We start from the raw sequence: 15,530 nt of genomic DNA, 5'->3' as shown, positions 1-15,530 counted from the left end.
GGGTAGCAGAGCTCTATGGGCCTTTGACTGAAACTTCCAAATGAACATTCCATGTGGCCAAGGACTCAGTGAGAAAGTAGGTTTAATGAATCTCCACGGTGTAAGAGTAAAGGCAGAGCCTGAACCACCCGAGCTTGAATGCAATTATAAGGGGGTCGTCCCAGTGCTTTGGGGCACAAAGTAACTGTTATCTGAAGTCGGGAAGGAATTTCCTGAAAGAGTTGGTAACTGTACAATGAAGCATATCATAAAAGCTTGCTGCCCTGCAGACCCTGGTCACAAAGACAAAACTGGACCAGTTAGAGCATGAATTTAGACCATGAAATTATTTTCAGAGACTTTTCCTCCAATGGAGAAAAAAAAAAATCCACCTCCCTAAAATAACCTCACTTTAATAGACCGTTGCAGTTAATAAAAGGCTTTATTTTATGGAACCTGCTGTGTATTCAGAATGCAGTTGGACCAACTAAATTCCCATCCTTCTGAGAAGGTACAGTAATGACCTGTTATATATTCATGCATATAAGTCACAGCATTTTTAATTTTGTCTTGAGAAAAGCTGAACTCTTTAAAAGTTAAGTGCTAACTTTTCAGGGTCCTCATTTTTTCTTCTAAATTATGCAAAGAATCTCTATAGGCTCTTTGTTTCCATGGAAAGCCCACTGCTAAGAAAAAATAAAACTCATTCACCCTGCAATCCTTTTTTAAAACTAGACAACTATAATATGATATTCAGGAGATAATCATACCAAATGCAGGATCAATTTTTTTTTGAGGGGAGATGGTGTCTTGCTCTGTCGCCCAGGCTGGTGTTCAACAGCGCAATCTCAGCTCACTGCAACCTCCACCTCCCGGGTTCAAGCGATTCTCCTGCCTCAGCCTCCTGAGTAGCTGGGACTACAGCTACAGCCACCATGCCCAGCTAATCTTTGTATGTTTAGTAGAGATGGGGTTTCACCATGTTGGTCAGGCTGGTCTCGAACTCCTGACCTCGTGACGTGCCCACCTTGGCCTCCCAAAGTGCTGGGATTACAGGCTGAACCACCACGCCCAGTCAGGATCAAATATTTAGGATAAGAATCCAGGAGGTCGGCAGACACTAATCCTCCAGTTTCGACCTGACACTGATTAATTCTCTCTGTCATACAAGTTGTTCATCATGGTTCACATTCTCTTGAGGCAAAAAAAAAAAAAAAAAAAAAAAAGCCGGGCTCGGTGGCTCACACCTGTGATCCCAGCACTTTGGGAAGCCAAGGTGGGCAGATCACGAGGTCAGGAGATCGAGACCATCCTGGCTAACATGGTGAAACCCTGTCTCTACTAAAAAAAAAAAAAAACAAACAAAAAATAAAAAAAAACATTAGCCAGGCGTGGTGGTGGTGCCTGTAGTCCCAGCTACTCAGGAGGCTGAGGCAGGAGAATGGCGTGAACCTGGGAGGCGGAGCTTGCAGTGAGGCGAGATCGCGCCACTACACTCCAGCCTGGGCAACAGAGCGAGACTCAGTCTCAAAAAGAAAAAGAAAAAAAAAGTGAATATACTCCACTCTCTGAAACAATTAATTCAAAGGAATATTGCTGCAGACTGGCATCTAGAACAATTTGGAACTCAAATTAGAGTGTGAAATGTTAAGGTCTTCTGTATTCCAGCAGATAGAGTCTCCTGACATCAGCTTTTCTACAGGGAATTTGGTTTCTTGTGCCTTTAGCATAGACGTTATAAAAGCATCAATTGATTGTAGAATGAAAGCACATTTAAAGTACCACTGAAAAGAAACCACCAAAAAGAGGGACCCTGGGAATGGTGGGTTTATAAACCCAGCAATGGGGACTTCTGAGGTTCTGCATTGCCCCGCCCATTCAAACAACCGATCGCCTCCTTTTCTCTGGCTGAAAGTGGAGAAATGCTTGGAGATGGGCTTTTCTGAAGACCAACTCAAATATCTGTGGTTGGTGCTCATTTTTAAAGGATGCTCTTTCTCTACTAAAACATTTGCATTGATAAAGCAAGGAGCGGCTCTCACTGGGAGATGCCTAACTGGAATTTCTATGACATAATAACTCCTGACCTGTGAAGACTTGGGCACAGTAAACAAATGTGTGTGAAGGGTTTGTGCCCTGAGGAAAAACTGAGGTACTGCCACTACCATCATCAGGACAATGTTGCATAAGCATTGAGCCTGCCAAATGACATTACTTCCTCCAGCCAGCACAGATTGGGTGACCATGACACTGGGCTGTGCTAAACAATACTCAGAAATTTAAAAGTTGATTTTTTTCTTTTTTTAAAGCAGAGGATGGAGGATAAAGAGTGGATAAAGATGGAGGATTATCTTAGACCTCAGAAAAAAAGGTATTTCCAGCTGGGTGCGGTGGCTCACACCTGTAATCCCAGCACTTTGGGAGGCTGAGGTGGGTGGATCACTTGAGGTCAGGAGTTTGAGACCAGCCTTGCCAACATGGTGAAACCCCATCTCTATTAAAAATACAAAAATTAGCTGGGCCTGGTGGTGCGTGCCCATAATCCCAGCTACTCGGGAGGCTGAGGCAGAAGAATCGCTTGAACCAAGGAGGCAGAGGTTGTGGTGAGCCAGGATTGCACCACTGCACTCTAGCCTGGATGACAGAGTGAGACTCCATCTCAAAAACATAAAAATAAAATAAAATAAAGGCATTTCCTATCTTCAATCTCAGCAGTTAAGGATCATGCAAAAAATTAAAAATAACATATAGTGATATGGAAAGGCTTATTTAAAAACAGTTTAAAACAGAAGATAGATTACTAGTTTTCCACACCACCTTTGTATAAAGAAAGGGACATATACCCATACACATCTAATTATATACAAAATACTCTTAAGAGATACATAAAATCCCAAAGCGATGGCTGCCTCTGGAGAAGACCATGAAGGATTTCTTCTTTGTGTTTAACTTTTATTTTAGGTTCAGGGCACATGTGCAGGTTTGTTTTACAGGTAAACTTGTGTCATGGGTGTTTGTTGTACAGATTATTTTTTTACCCTGGTACTAAGTCCAGAACCCAATAGTTTTGTTTGTTTGTTTGTTTTTGTTTTGTTTTGTTTTGAGACAGAGTCTCACTCTGATGCCCAGGCTGGAGTGCAGTGGTGCAATCTTGGCTCACTGCAACCTCCACCTCCCGGGTTCAAGCGATTCTCATGCCTCAGCCTCCCCAGTAGCTGGGATGACAGGCGTGTGCCACGACGCCCGGCTAATTTTTTTGTATTTTTAGTAGAGACGGGGTTTCACCATGTTGGGCAGGCTGGTCTCAAACTCCTGACCTCAGGTGATCCGCCTGCCTCAGCCTCCCAGAGTGCTGAGATTACAAGCGTGAGCCACTGCGCCTGGCCCCAATAGTTATTTTTTCTAATCTTCTCCCTCCTCCTACTCTCCACCCTCAAGCAGGTCCCGTGATTGTTGTTCCCCTCTTTGTGTCCATGTGTCGTCATCATTTAGCTCCCACTTTTAAGTGAGAACATGCGGTATTTAGTTTTCCTGCTCCATCCATGTTCCTGCAAAGGACACAATCTCATTCTACTTTATGGCTTCATAGTAATCCATGGTGTATATGTACCGTATTTTCCTTATCCAGTCTACCACTGATGGGCATTTAGGTTGATTCTATGTCTTTGCTATTGTGAATAGTGCTGCATAAACATATGCCTGCGTGTGACTTTATAGTATAAACATCCCATTACTGGCTATATACCCAAAGGAATATGGTATATATGTTTATACTATGGAGTATATATGTTTCTGTTCCTTTGGGTATATAACCAGTAACAGGATTGCTGGGTCGAATGGTAGTTCTGTTTTGAGTGCTTTGAGGAATCACCACACTGATTTCCACGATGGCTGAACTAATTTGCACTCCCACCAGCAGTGTGTGTGTTCCCTTTTCTCCATAACTTCACCAGCATCTGTTATTTTTTGACTTTTCAATAATAGCCATTCTGACTGGTGTGGGATAATATCTCACCGTGGTTTTTATTTACATTTCTCTAATAATCAGTGATACTGAGCTTCTTTTCATATGCTTGTTGGCTCTGTGTATGTCTTCTTTTGAAAAGTGTTCATGCCCTTTGCCCACTTTTTAATGGGGTGGTTTGTTTTTTTCTTACACATTTGTTTAATTTCCTTGTAAATACTGGATGTTAGGCCTTTGTCAGATGCATAGTTTGAAAATATTTTCTCCCATTCTGTAGGTTGTCTGTTTACTCTGTTGATAGTTGTTTTGCCGTACAAAAACTCTTTAATGTATTTAGATCTCATTTCTCAAGTTTTGCTTTCGTTGCAATTGCTTTGGCATCTTCCTCATGCTATATTTGTCAGTTCCTGTGTCCAGGATGGTATTGCCTAGGTTGTGTTCCAGGGTTTTTATAGTTTTGGGTTTTACATTTAAGTCTTTAGTCCATCTTGAGTTGATTTTTGTAAATGTTGGAAGGAAGGGGTCAGTTTCCAGCTATGCATATGGCTAGCCAGCTCTACCGGCACCGTTTATTGAATAGAGAATTCTTTCTGATTCTTTGCTTTTGTCAGCTTTGTCGAAGATTAGAGGTTAGAGGTGTGTGGTCTTATTTCTGGACTCTGTATTCTGCTCCGCCAGTCTATGTGTCTGTTTTTGTACCTGTACCATGCTGTTTTGGTTACTATAGCCCTGCAGTATAGTTTGAAATCAGGTAACATGATGCCTCCAGATTTGTTCTTTTTGCTTAGGATTGCCTTGGCTATATGGGGTCTTTTTTAGTTCCTTATGAATTTTAAAATAGTTGTTTCTAGTTCTGTGAAGAATGTCATTGGTAATTTAACAGGAATAACATTGAATCTGTAAATTGCTTTGGGCAGTATGGCCATTTTAATTATATTAATTCTTCCTATCCAGGAGCATGGATTGTTTTTCCATTTGACTGTGTCATCTCTGATTCCTTTGAACGATGTTTTTAAATTATCTTTGTAGAGATCCTTCACCTAGTGGAAGATTTGAAGTCAAGGATAGAATGAGGACACTTACTCGTCTTTCTGTACCTTTTGCATTCTTTGACTTTTTGCCGTGGATGTGTATTTCTTCCTTTTAAGTACTAAATATTTGGAAATGTACAGCCTCTAGAAAGCAGGAGCAGAAGAATATAGAATTCAGAATGTGTCGTGCATGAGTAATACCTCTGGACGTTGACGGGAGGCTGAGGCTTAATCCTGCTTGGAGACTCTGGGCAACCGCATAGGACATAAGCCTTGGAACTATGGCAGCCCAGGCTGGGGGGTCTAGTGGGGGTATCTATGCGCCAGCTTCTGAAGGTCCACCGCCTGCTACAATTAGACTCCATGAAAGCTGCTGGGCAGGAAGAGGCTATTGATTCCTGGGCACTGCAAGGCAGTGTGATTTGGGCTGCTGGGAAGGCAAAGAGTCGTCAGGCCCAGAGAGAAAGATCTGGGCAGCTGGACACTTGCACAGCACCCACGGCACCCCTGCAGGCCTCATCCTTTGAGTGCCACGACAGAGTGGCCCACTGACAGCCACTGAGTGCTCCAGCAGATACCCTTGGGACAGCTCCTCACATTCCTAGGCCTTGAGTCAGACCAGGTAGAGCTTTGCTTGTGCTTTTCAGAGATGTTACAGGGACTCTGTGGAAAATAACAAAGCGATGGAAAGGATTGGGAATGATCATGAACGGCGAGCCTTGAACAGAAGCAGCAGCTCCATGTGCCATCACTGCACCCGGCATGGACACCAATGCTCCATCACACCGCTCTCAATCAATCCTCTTCAACAGCAGCGGCTCTCAGCTTATCAAAATCAGCCATTGAAATGTCAACTACTTGTCATGTCTTTCCTAGAGGATGTAAACAGTTCCACCAGACTAGGGACTATTAATAGCACTTTTTTCTTTTTTAATTGATAAATAAGAAGTGTACATATTTATGGACTACATGTGGTATTTTGATACATGCATACCATGTGTAATGATCAAGTCAGGGTAATTACGATATCTATCACCTCAAACAATGATCATTTCTTTTTATTGGGAACATTTCTTCTCTTCTAGCTATTTGGAAATATACAGTACCGTGTCGGTAACTGCAGTCACCCTGCGGCGGTATTGAACACTACGTCTTGGTCCTTCTATCTAATTGTATGTTTGCATCCATTAACCAACGTCCCCCACTGCTCCTGACTCCAAGCTTCTGGTAGCTACCACTCTACCTCCATGCAAACCACTTTTTTAGCTTCCACGTATCGTATGAGTGAGAACATACATATTTGTCTTTCTGTTCCTGGCTTATTTCACTCATGATGACCTCCAGTTCCATCCATGTTGCTGCAAATGATGGGATCTCTCATTCTCTTTTATGACCAAATAGTACTCCATTGTATGTGAACCACATTTTCTTTATCCATTCATCTCTGGATGGACACTTAGGTTGATTCCATATCTTAACTATTGTGAATAGTGCTGCAATAAACGCGGGGGTGCAGGTATCCCTTTAATAAACTGATTTCCTTTCCTTTGGATAAATACCCAGGAGTAGGGTTGCTGGATCATATGGAAGTTCTATTTTTAGGTTTTTGAGAAACTTTCATACTGTTTTCCATAAGGGCTGTACTAATTTAAATTTCCACTAACAGTGTTTAAGAGTTCCCTTTTCCCCACATCCCCATCAGCATTTGCTATTTTTTGTCTTTTTGATAACAGCCATTCTAACTGAGTGGGTGATACTGAGCATTTTTCATATGGCGTGGGTCATTTGTATGTATTCTTTTGAGAAATGTCTATTCAGGTCTATTGCTCACTTTTTAATGGGATTATTTGTCTTTTGCTGTTGAGTCATTTGAAGTCCTTGTAAATTCTGGATACTAGTCATTTGTCAGATGAGCAGTTTGCAAATATTTTCTCCTGTTCTAGATTGTTTCTTTACTCTGTTGATTGTTTCCTTTGCCGTGCAGAAGCTTTTTACTTTAACATAGTCCCATTTGTCTGTTTTTGCTTTCGTTGACGGTGCTTTTGAGGTTTTAGCCATAAATTTTTTGTCTAATGTCCTGAAGTATTTCCCCTATGTTTTCTTCTAGTAGTTTTACAGTGGCAGGTTTTATGTTTAAACAGGTTTAAAATAAGTTTTCTTTCTAAACTTTGGTGTGTGGCCTTAGGCAACAGAGGGAAGAGGGGTAAGGAAGGGAGAGAGTATGTGCCTGAATCTCCTATACTGCTGTCACAGTGACCACAGACTTGCGACTTACAGCAACATGAATGTATTCTCTTAGAGTTCTGGAGTTCCGATTCCAACACACAGCTCACTGAACTAAAATCAAGGTGTCAGCAGGCTGCATTCCTCCCTGTAGACTCCAGGGAGAATCCATTTCTTTGCCTCCTTTGGTGTCTAGAGGCTGCCTGCACTCCTTGGCTGGTGACCTCCTCCTTCATCTTCAAAGCCAGCAACAATTAGTCAAGTCCCTTTCACATCTCATCACTCTGAGCTCCTTTTCTGCCTCCCTTCACTGTTAAGGACCCTTCTGAGTCCATTCGGCCCACCAGGATAAATCCAGGATGATCTCTCCATCTCAGGGTTCCTAGCTATTCACTACCTTGGCAAAGTCCCTTCCCAGGTAAGGATGTGCACTCTTTGGAGGACCCTTATTTCTACTTACCACAGGTCCTTATCAACAGCAGTTCATCAATGTCTTAATTTTTCAGAAAATGGGCCTGATTCTATGCTATCTCCCTTATTCTTTTTTTTCTTTTTTTTTTTGAGACGGAGTCTCGCTCTGTCGCCCAGGCTGGAGTCAGTGGCCGGATCTCAGTTCACTGCAAGCTCCGCCTCCCGGGTTCCCGCCATTCTCCTGCCTCACCCTCCCGAGTAGCTGGGACTACAGGTGCCCGCCACCTCGCCCGGCTAGTTTTTGTATTTTTAGTAGAGACGGGGTTTCACTGTGTTAGCCAGGATGGTCTCGATCTCCTGACCTCGTGATCCGCCCGTCTCGGCCTCCCAAAGTGCTGGGATTACAGGCTTGAGCCACCGCGCCTGGCGGCTATCTCCCTTATTCTTTATAATCTGTGTAATTTTTGGAACTCTAACAAAGCTATCTATGACTCTTAGCTCATTTGTTCACATAGAGTTTTACCAGATGTATTCCTCTGACTCCGACTTTGACAGTTTTATTAAAGCATTATTGTGGCACTCTACAGAGATTGATACAGCCAAAATCCTACCCCAAGTTACTGGTAATTAAGATAAAGTTTTAGAGCTAATCCAACACTTCCATTTAATAAATGAGGAAATAAAAGCTGAGAGATGCTACTCCTGGTCACACAGCTGGTGAGTGGCAGGCCAAAGATTAGATTCAGAGTTTTCAGAGCTCTTTCTATGGCATTGTCTCTGGACAGCTATTCATCCAAGAAAGCAACCATGCTTTAGTGCGTGCCATTACTAATACTATCACTATTACTATTACTATTATTTTACCTGACTCAAATAAACATTCTATACCCCATATCATGACTGTACCTCTTCTTTCATGCTTCAGAGCCAAGAATTTATTAGAAATAGTGATGGATCCAACTAAATACTCAATTTTCCAGGCTCCCTTGGAGGTAAGTGTGGCTTTGTGAACAATTCCAGCCAATCAGGTATAAGCTGAAGGCCAGTCACTGTGAATGGGAAGCCACTGTGAGTGGCTTCTTATAAAAAGGATCAAACTAAAAGCGAGCAAGTGCGTTTTGCAATTCTTCCTGCCCAGAGCATGGGTGTGATGCTGGGGTGCTGTCATCTTTGAAGCGTGAGACAGCCACATGCTAAGGGTGACAGAGTGGAAAGCTACAGAGGGGACTGTGCCTGTGACATCAGAGTCCCTGCACCTTCCCAGGGCCACCTATCTCCAGGCTTCTTGGGACATGAGAAAAAGAAACCCTTACTTGCTTTAGCTACTCCGGTCAGAGTTCTGTCAATACTGCCAAAAGCAATCCTAACTGATGCAGATGGCATCAACAAACTCTGACATTCAGAGAAGAGTCTAATTATATGTTTTCAATCTAATAGGAAAGGGTAGAATTATAGCTTGAATTCTCTCTGTCATTCTCATTCATTATGTTCACTGAGTAGGAACTCAGCTTTCTAATTTCCAGATTACATGTACATTTTCTTTAAGATTTTGAGTTTGTATACTCTTTGTTTTAAATTTTCCAACTTGGTTTTCTCTTTTGTTCCAAATTATGTAGCTCTTAACTAATTTTTTTAAAATTGTTGTTGAGACAGGGTTTGCTGTCTCTTCCAGGCTGGAGTGCAGTGGTGTGATCTCAGCTCACAGCAGCCTCAACTTCCTGGGCTCAGGTGATTCTCCCAACTCAGCCTCCCAAGTAGCTGGGACCACAGACACGCACCACCATGCCCAGCTACTTTTTTTTTTTTGGATAGAGATGGGGGTCTCCCTATGTTGCCCAGGTGGTCCTAAACTCCTGGGCTCAAGTGATCCCCTGCCTTGGCCTCCCAAAATCTGAGATTACAGGTGTGAGGCACCACACTCAGCCTAACTGCTTTAATAGTACATAGATCATTGTAGGTTTTAGACCAAAGAGCAATATTTTCCCAGCAAGCGTTCAATTTAATCATGTTTGATAAAACGTTGACTTGGTATATTGACATTTCTTCAGCTCTAAATTCACTTATTTCCAAGTTCCATACTCACAGAAATATTGTGAAAATACTGTAATAATTTTAATAAATACTTTGGATGCTGCTGATACATTATTTCATATTTCATTTTTAATTTTTGTTTTGTTAAAAGATAAAAATTTTAAAGGTATTTATGACTCTTATAAAGACAGAAAATAAACACCTGTCAAAGATTTCACTGAACTTGTAATTAATGAGGGAACTAGTAAGATGTTACAACAGAGTGAGAGGTGAATTGAAGTATCACACTGATGGTCTGATAAGGAAGTGTTGAAATGAATTTACAAATAGATGCAAAAACTGGCAAAACTGGTCACTATACACCACAATAATCAGTTTTGTTTCACTAGAATATTTTCGCATTTCTATAGACAAGAATCATTTGTGTTACTATCCATTTTCTATGGCTTGTAGTTATAAAGTAGCTCAAGGAAATGAAAGTCTGAATGAACTTAATCCCCATTGAATTAAATTATCTCCCTTGTCAGATATTACGTTCCTATATTTACTAGGAACTATTTACTGGAACTATTTCAGTCCAGCATATTTACTAGGAACTAGTTCTCTATCCCATTGACTCAACTATTTGACTTTCCTTATGGTTAGGAATAACCAAAGCTCTAAAAGTAAGCTAGAGGATAAGCATGAATTCAGGCTGTCTAGAGAATCTGTCTCTAGGTCCTTAGAGGAAAATAAATAGAATGAAGGAGAACTGAATATGTGTGAATAGTTTGGGGTGAGGAAATACAGCCAGTTTTGGTGACATGGAATTTTGAATTTTGGGGAGGTAGCTGCATGATGCTGGCTAATTGGCTGTTGAATGAGAAGTCAGGCAAGGCAGTGGATCAAAAGATCACTCATTTAAAAGGAGAAAAGACCTAGCAGTGCGACGAGAAAAACAAATGCAAGGTCTGGGCCATCAGTGCCAACTTCCTGATACTAAAACCAATTTCAATCCCATTCGGAGGGCATCTGATGGTCTTCCTGGTGGGAAAAGAACCTGTCTCAGGCTGTGTGTGAGTCAAGTGAGTGACTGCAGCTAGGACAGACAAGGGCTCAGCCAAGGGAAGCCCCATCCACTAGCTACAGTGGCTGCATTCACAATGCAATTCCATCTCCCCTTTCTCCTTATGCCAGATCTAGACTAGTGGTTCTCAGATTGGAGCAGGCACCAGAATCACCTGGAGAACTCACACAGATTGCTGGGCCCCACTCCCAGAGATTCTGACTCAATAGATCTTGGCGGGGGTGGGTGCTGAGAATTTGCATTTCTAACAAGTTCCCAAGTGAGCCTGCTGCTGCTGCTCCAGGGACCACATTCTGAGAACCACTTCTCTAGACCCTTTTTTTTTTTTTTGAGACAGCATCTCCCTCTATTGCCCAGGCTGGAGTGCAGTAGCGCGATCTTGGCTGACTGCAACCTCCGCTTCCCAGGCTCAAGTGATTCTCCTGCTTCAGCTTCCCAAGTAGCTGGGATTACAAGTGCCTGCCACCACGCCCAACTAATTTTTGTATTTTTAGCAGAGACGGGGTTTCACTGGCTGGTCTCAACTCCAGACCTTAGGCGATCCGCCTGCCTCGGCCTCCCAAAGTGCTGGGATTACAAGCGTGAGCCACCGCGCCCGGCCACTTCTCTAGACTTTAACACCAAAATGACTACCAATACATGAGAGATTTAAATGTGATAAGAGAAAGCCTCATTTGTGAAGTTCCCTCTGACCCTCTCATGTAGAGGTGATGTCATCCCCCAGCCCCCATGTGCACTGATGAAATGGCATTTGAGCTGCGTGCATCTTAAAGGCTGCGTGTAAAGTAGAAGATGCAGGAAGTAGGTGAAGGGAAGGACAATGAATGGGTGTGGGAGAGTGAGAAAGTCAGAAAACTGCACGTCATTCTGTTTCTTCACTAAGGAAGAGTGGCAGGGTGTGGAGATACGCTGGAGAGGAACACAACAAACTAACTCACCAGGGGCCTTGCAAGCCGCCCCTGAGAATGTGGGCATGGGCCCTGACAAACTCCTCTGGGTAAAGGGAGCGGGAGCCGTCAACGGTGCTGCAGAATTGCTGGCTGCATAGCTTGTGATGGGAAGACCTGTTAACTGAGTCAGAAGAGCAGGTGTGCGGCGTAAGGCCGTGATCCTGAATTCAGCTGGAGGAGGCAGGGCAGGGACACGTCAGAACCCCTGTAGATCCGAAGATCAGGGTAGACAGCTGGGAGGAGACATGGGTAACAGTGGGCTTACCCTCCAGCCTCAACAGTAAAGAATAAGTCAGCAAAAGGAAATGAGTCAGCACTGGGACCCCAGGAACACCCAACTTGAAAGAGTAGGTGAAAGAACAGGAACCAGTGGAGAGATTGGAAGGAACAGTAGAGAAGTAGGGCAACGGAGGCCAAGAGAAGTTTGCCACCAGGAGCTGCAGGATGTGAGCACTCCGTCGATGAATGTCCAGGCAGTCCTGCCAGTGAGGTGGTTGAAGCCCCTGGGGCAGCATCTCCAGCCACAGGGCAGCTTTCCCCAGAACTCCATGAGTGCAGGTCAGACCACTGAAGTTCACAGGCATGGGGCCTGAGAGTTCCTTGGGTTCCCACACTTGCTGGTCCATGACATGGAAGCCATGGGCATGCCCTGGCTCCATGAGGCAGCTGGGAAGGGCATGTTTCAGGTGCTCTGAGTGGCTTGTTGCTCTTGGGGGCTGGGAGGCAGAGAAGAGCCTGCAGCCATCCCAAATCTGTGTCTTTACAAATATTGAATGTGTCTCTCTGTTCTGAAGCTGATGCACTATTTTAGTGGTGTCCCAGCTGGCTCAGGGTGGCTCTAATTATGCATGAATATTCTGCAAATTAGAACCTCACTGTTATTTTGAAACGCTTGCTTTGAAAAAGAAGGTGTTATGTGTTGACTTGTGTCTGCCAAAAAAGAAATGTTAAAGTCCTAACCCTCTGCACTTCAGGATGTGACTTTATTTGAAAATAGAGTTGAGCCGGGCGCGGTGGCTCAAGCCTGTAATCCCAGCACTTTGGGAGGCCGAGACGGGCGGATCACGAGGTCAGAAGATCGAGACCATCCTGGCTAACACGGTGAAACCCCGTCTCTACTAAAAAATACAAAAACCTAGCCGGGCGAGGTGGCGGCGCCTGTAGTCCCAGCTACTCGGGAGGCTGAGGCAGGAGAATGGCATAGACTCGGGAGGCGGAGCTTGCAGTGAGCTGAGATCCGGCCACTGCACTCCAGCCTGGGCGACAGAGCGAGACTCCGTCTCAAAAAAAAAAAAAAAAGAAAAGAAAAGAAAATAGGGTTGTGACAGATGTAATCAGTTAAGGTGAGGTCACACTGGAGTAGGTGGGTTCCTAATCCAGGAAGATTGATGCCCTAATATGAAGAGGTGGGGACACACAGGGAGAGCTCCATGTGAAGATGGAGGTGGAGACTGGAGAACATCTACAAGCCGAGGAACACCAAGCATCCCCAGCAGTCACCAGAAGTTAGGAGAGCAGCCTGGAATAGATCCCCGCTTGGAGCCCTCAGAAGAAACCAACTCTGACAACACCTTGATTTCAGATTTCTTGCCTCCAGAACTGTGATATAAATTGTCTACTAAATACTCCCATAGATAGGTGCTTCAAACCTCTTCCAGTTTATTCCAGTGTGTGTAGCAATATTATCATTCTTTCTATGTGTACCATGACATAAAAAGTTGGAAAGCACTAGAAACTCTAGAAGAGACAGTGTTAAGAAGAAGTGATTAGTGGAGCCAAATAGAGTTGTATGTCTGCGTAAGTGGGGCTGGGAAGGCGTGCATGTCTGCATGGTCAGAAAGGGTCATAGAAATGAATGACCGATCCATGAGGGTGGGTGGGTGGCTGTTTCAAATCACAAAGCTTAAACAGAAGTGTTCACCTCTATAAGCAAATAATGAGCTGCAATATGTGAGCCACCTCCTCCTTTGCTTCCTCCTGGCCAATGCTATCTGCAACAGAATATTTCTGAAGGAGTCTGTCACTTTACGTGACTTCATCGTAAAACTTCCTATCAATGTGCAAACTGACAAGAGAGTTAAGGTCACTATTGTATGGATTTTCACTACCATATACATTTATAACTCCTTCTAGCATTTGTAGTAGATAAATAACATCTCCTTATACACAAGGCACCACTGCAATGTCATTGTAAAATGACCCCACTAAAGGGTTGACTTATATATGCAGTTTTTTTTTCGGATGGAGTCTCACTCTGTTGCCCAGGCTGGACTGCAGTGGCTGATCTCAGCTCACTGTCACTCCTGCCTCCTGGGTTCAAGCGATTCTCCTGCCTCAGTCTCCTGAGTAGTTGGGATTACAGGTACCCACCATCACGTCCAAGTAATATTTGTATTTTTAGTAGAGACAGCGTTTCGCCGTATTAGCCAGGATGGTCTCGATCTCCTGACCTCATGATCCGCCCGCCTTGGCCTCCCAAAGTGCTGGGATTACAGGCTGAGTCACCGCGCCCGGCCTTGTCTCTCCCTTTGACCTGGTCAGTAGCCCCTCCTCCTCTTCCCCAGCAAGCCCCTCCCCGCTCCATGCAGTCTCGGGAGTCAGGACCCAGGCACACTTCACCTCAGCTCCCATGGTATTCTCGTGTGCGGCGGCCCCCACTTGTCTCAGAGTACAGTTTCATGTTCTCCTTCACTCCCCACCGGACTCTGCATTGACCCGGGACTAGGATGGCATCTTTAAAATAAAAATGTATGAAATAGAACATACGATAAAAAGTGTTATCACCTGTATGTACATTTTAAAGAACAATAACAAAATAAATACTTGATGGAGCTTCTCCTCCCTTCACCTCCTGCACCCCAGGAGGTAACTACTTCCCTGAATGGGTTTTTCATTCCCTTTTAAAAATAAGTATTACCTCTATACAAATGGAATTTATGAAGGCATTCTGGGTTTTGTTTTGTTTTTCTGTTTTGTTTTTTGTTTTTTTTTGAGACAGAGTCTCGCTCTGTTGCCCAGGCTGGAGAGCAGTGGCGAGATCTCAGCTCACTGCAACCTCCGCCTCCTGGGTTCAAGTAATTCCCCTGCCTCAGCCTCCCTAGTAGCTGGGACTACAGGCACGTGTCACCACACCCAGCTATTTTTGTATTTTTAGTACAAATGGGATTTTACCATGTTGGCCAGGATGGTCTCGATCTCTTGACCTCGTGACCCACCCACCTCAGCCTCCCGAAGTGCTGGAATTACAGGCGTGAGCCGCTGCCCCGGCCATGAATGCATTCTTATGAAACTTGCTTCTGACCTGGGTATTGCACCCGAGATTGTGTTTATGCGGTTCATCTGTGTTGCTGTAAGGTGGCCATGGCTTGTTGCTTTTCACTTCTTTGTAGAATTGCATTGCAGAAATTCTCTACTCTTTATCTTTTCTACGTTGATGCACATTGTGGTCATATCCAGTTTTATGCTGCTAAAAGCAGTGGTGCTGTGGACGTCTGGGGTGCATCTCCTGAGCCCCAAGGAGAACAATTTCTCTTGGAAGGACCCCTAGGAGGGGGGATTCAACCTTTCTAGAGAATCCCAAGTTGTTTTCCAGAAGTGATCAAACCAACCTATACTCAAACGAGTCATGCGCAAACATTTCCATTGTTTCACAATCTTGATCATCTTTGCTGCAGTCAGACTTTTCGATTTTGACAATCTGATGGGGATAAAATGGTATTTCACAGTACTTTAAGAGAAAATAGCTTTTTTGTTCCCAAATTCCCATCACCTATCAGAGGACGATGCATTTAGAAGCTCACAAACCTTGTATCTGGTGAATGAACAGCAGTAATGTAATGTGATAAATGCTGTAACAGAGGACAGCATCAAGAAGA

The sequence above is a fragment of the Trachypithecus francoisi genome, unplaced genomic scaffold (genome assembly GCF_009764315.1).
Source record: "Trachypithecus francoisi isolate TF-2019V2 unplaced genomic scaffold, Tfra_2.0 Lachesis_group16, whole genome shotgun sequence".
In the NCBI taxonomy this organism is placed as follows: domain Eukaryota; kingdom Metazoa; phylum Chordata; class Mammalia; order Primates; family Cercopithecidae; genus Trachypithecus; species Trachypithecus francoisi.
The sequence above is the reverse complement of the archived record's forward strand: the minus strand, read 5'-3'. Positions refer to the sequence as shown.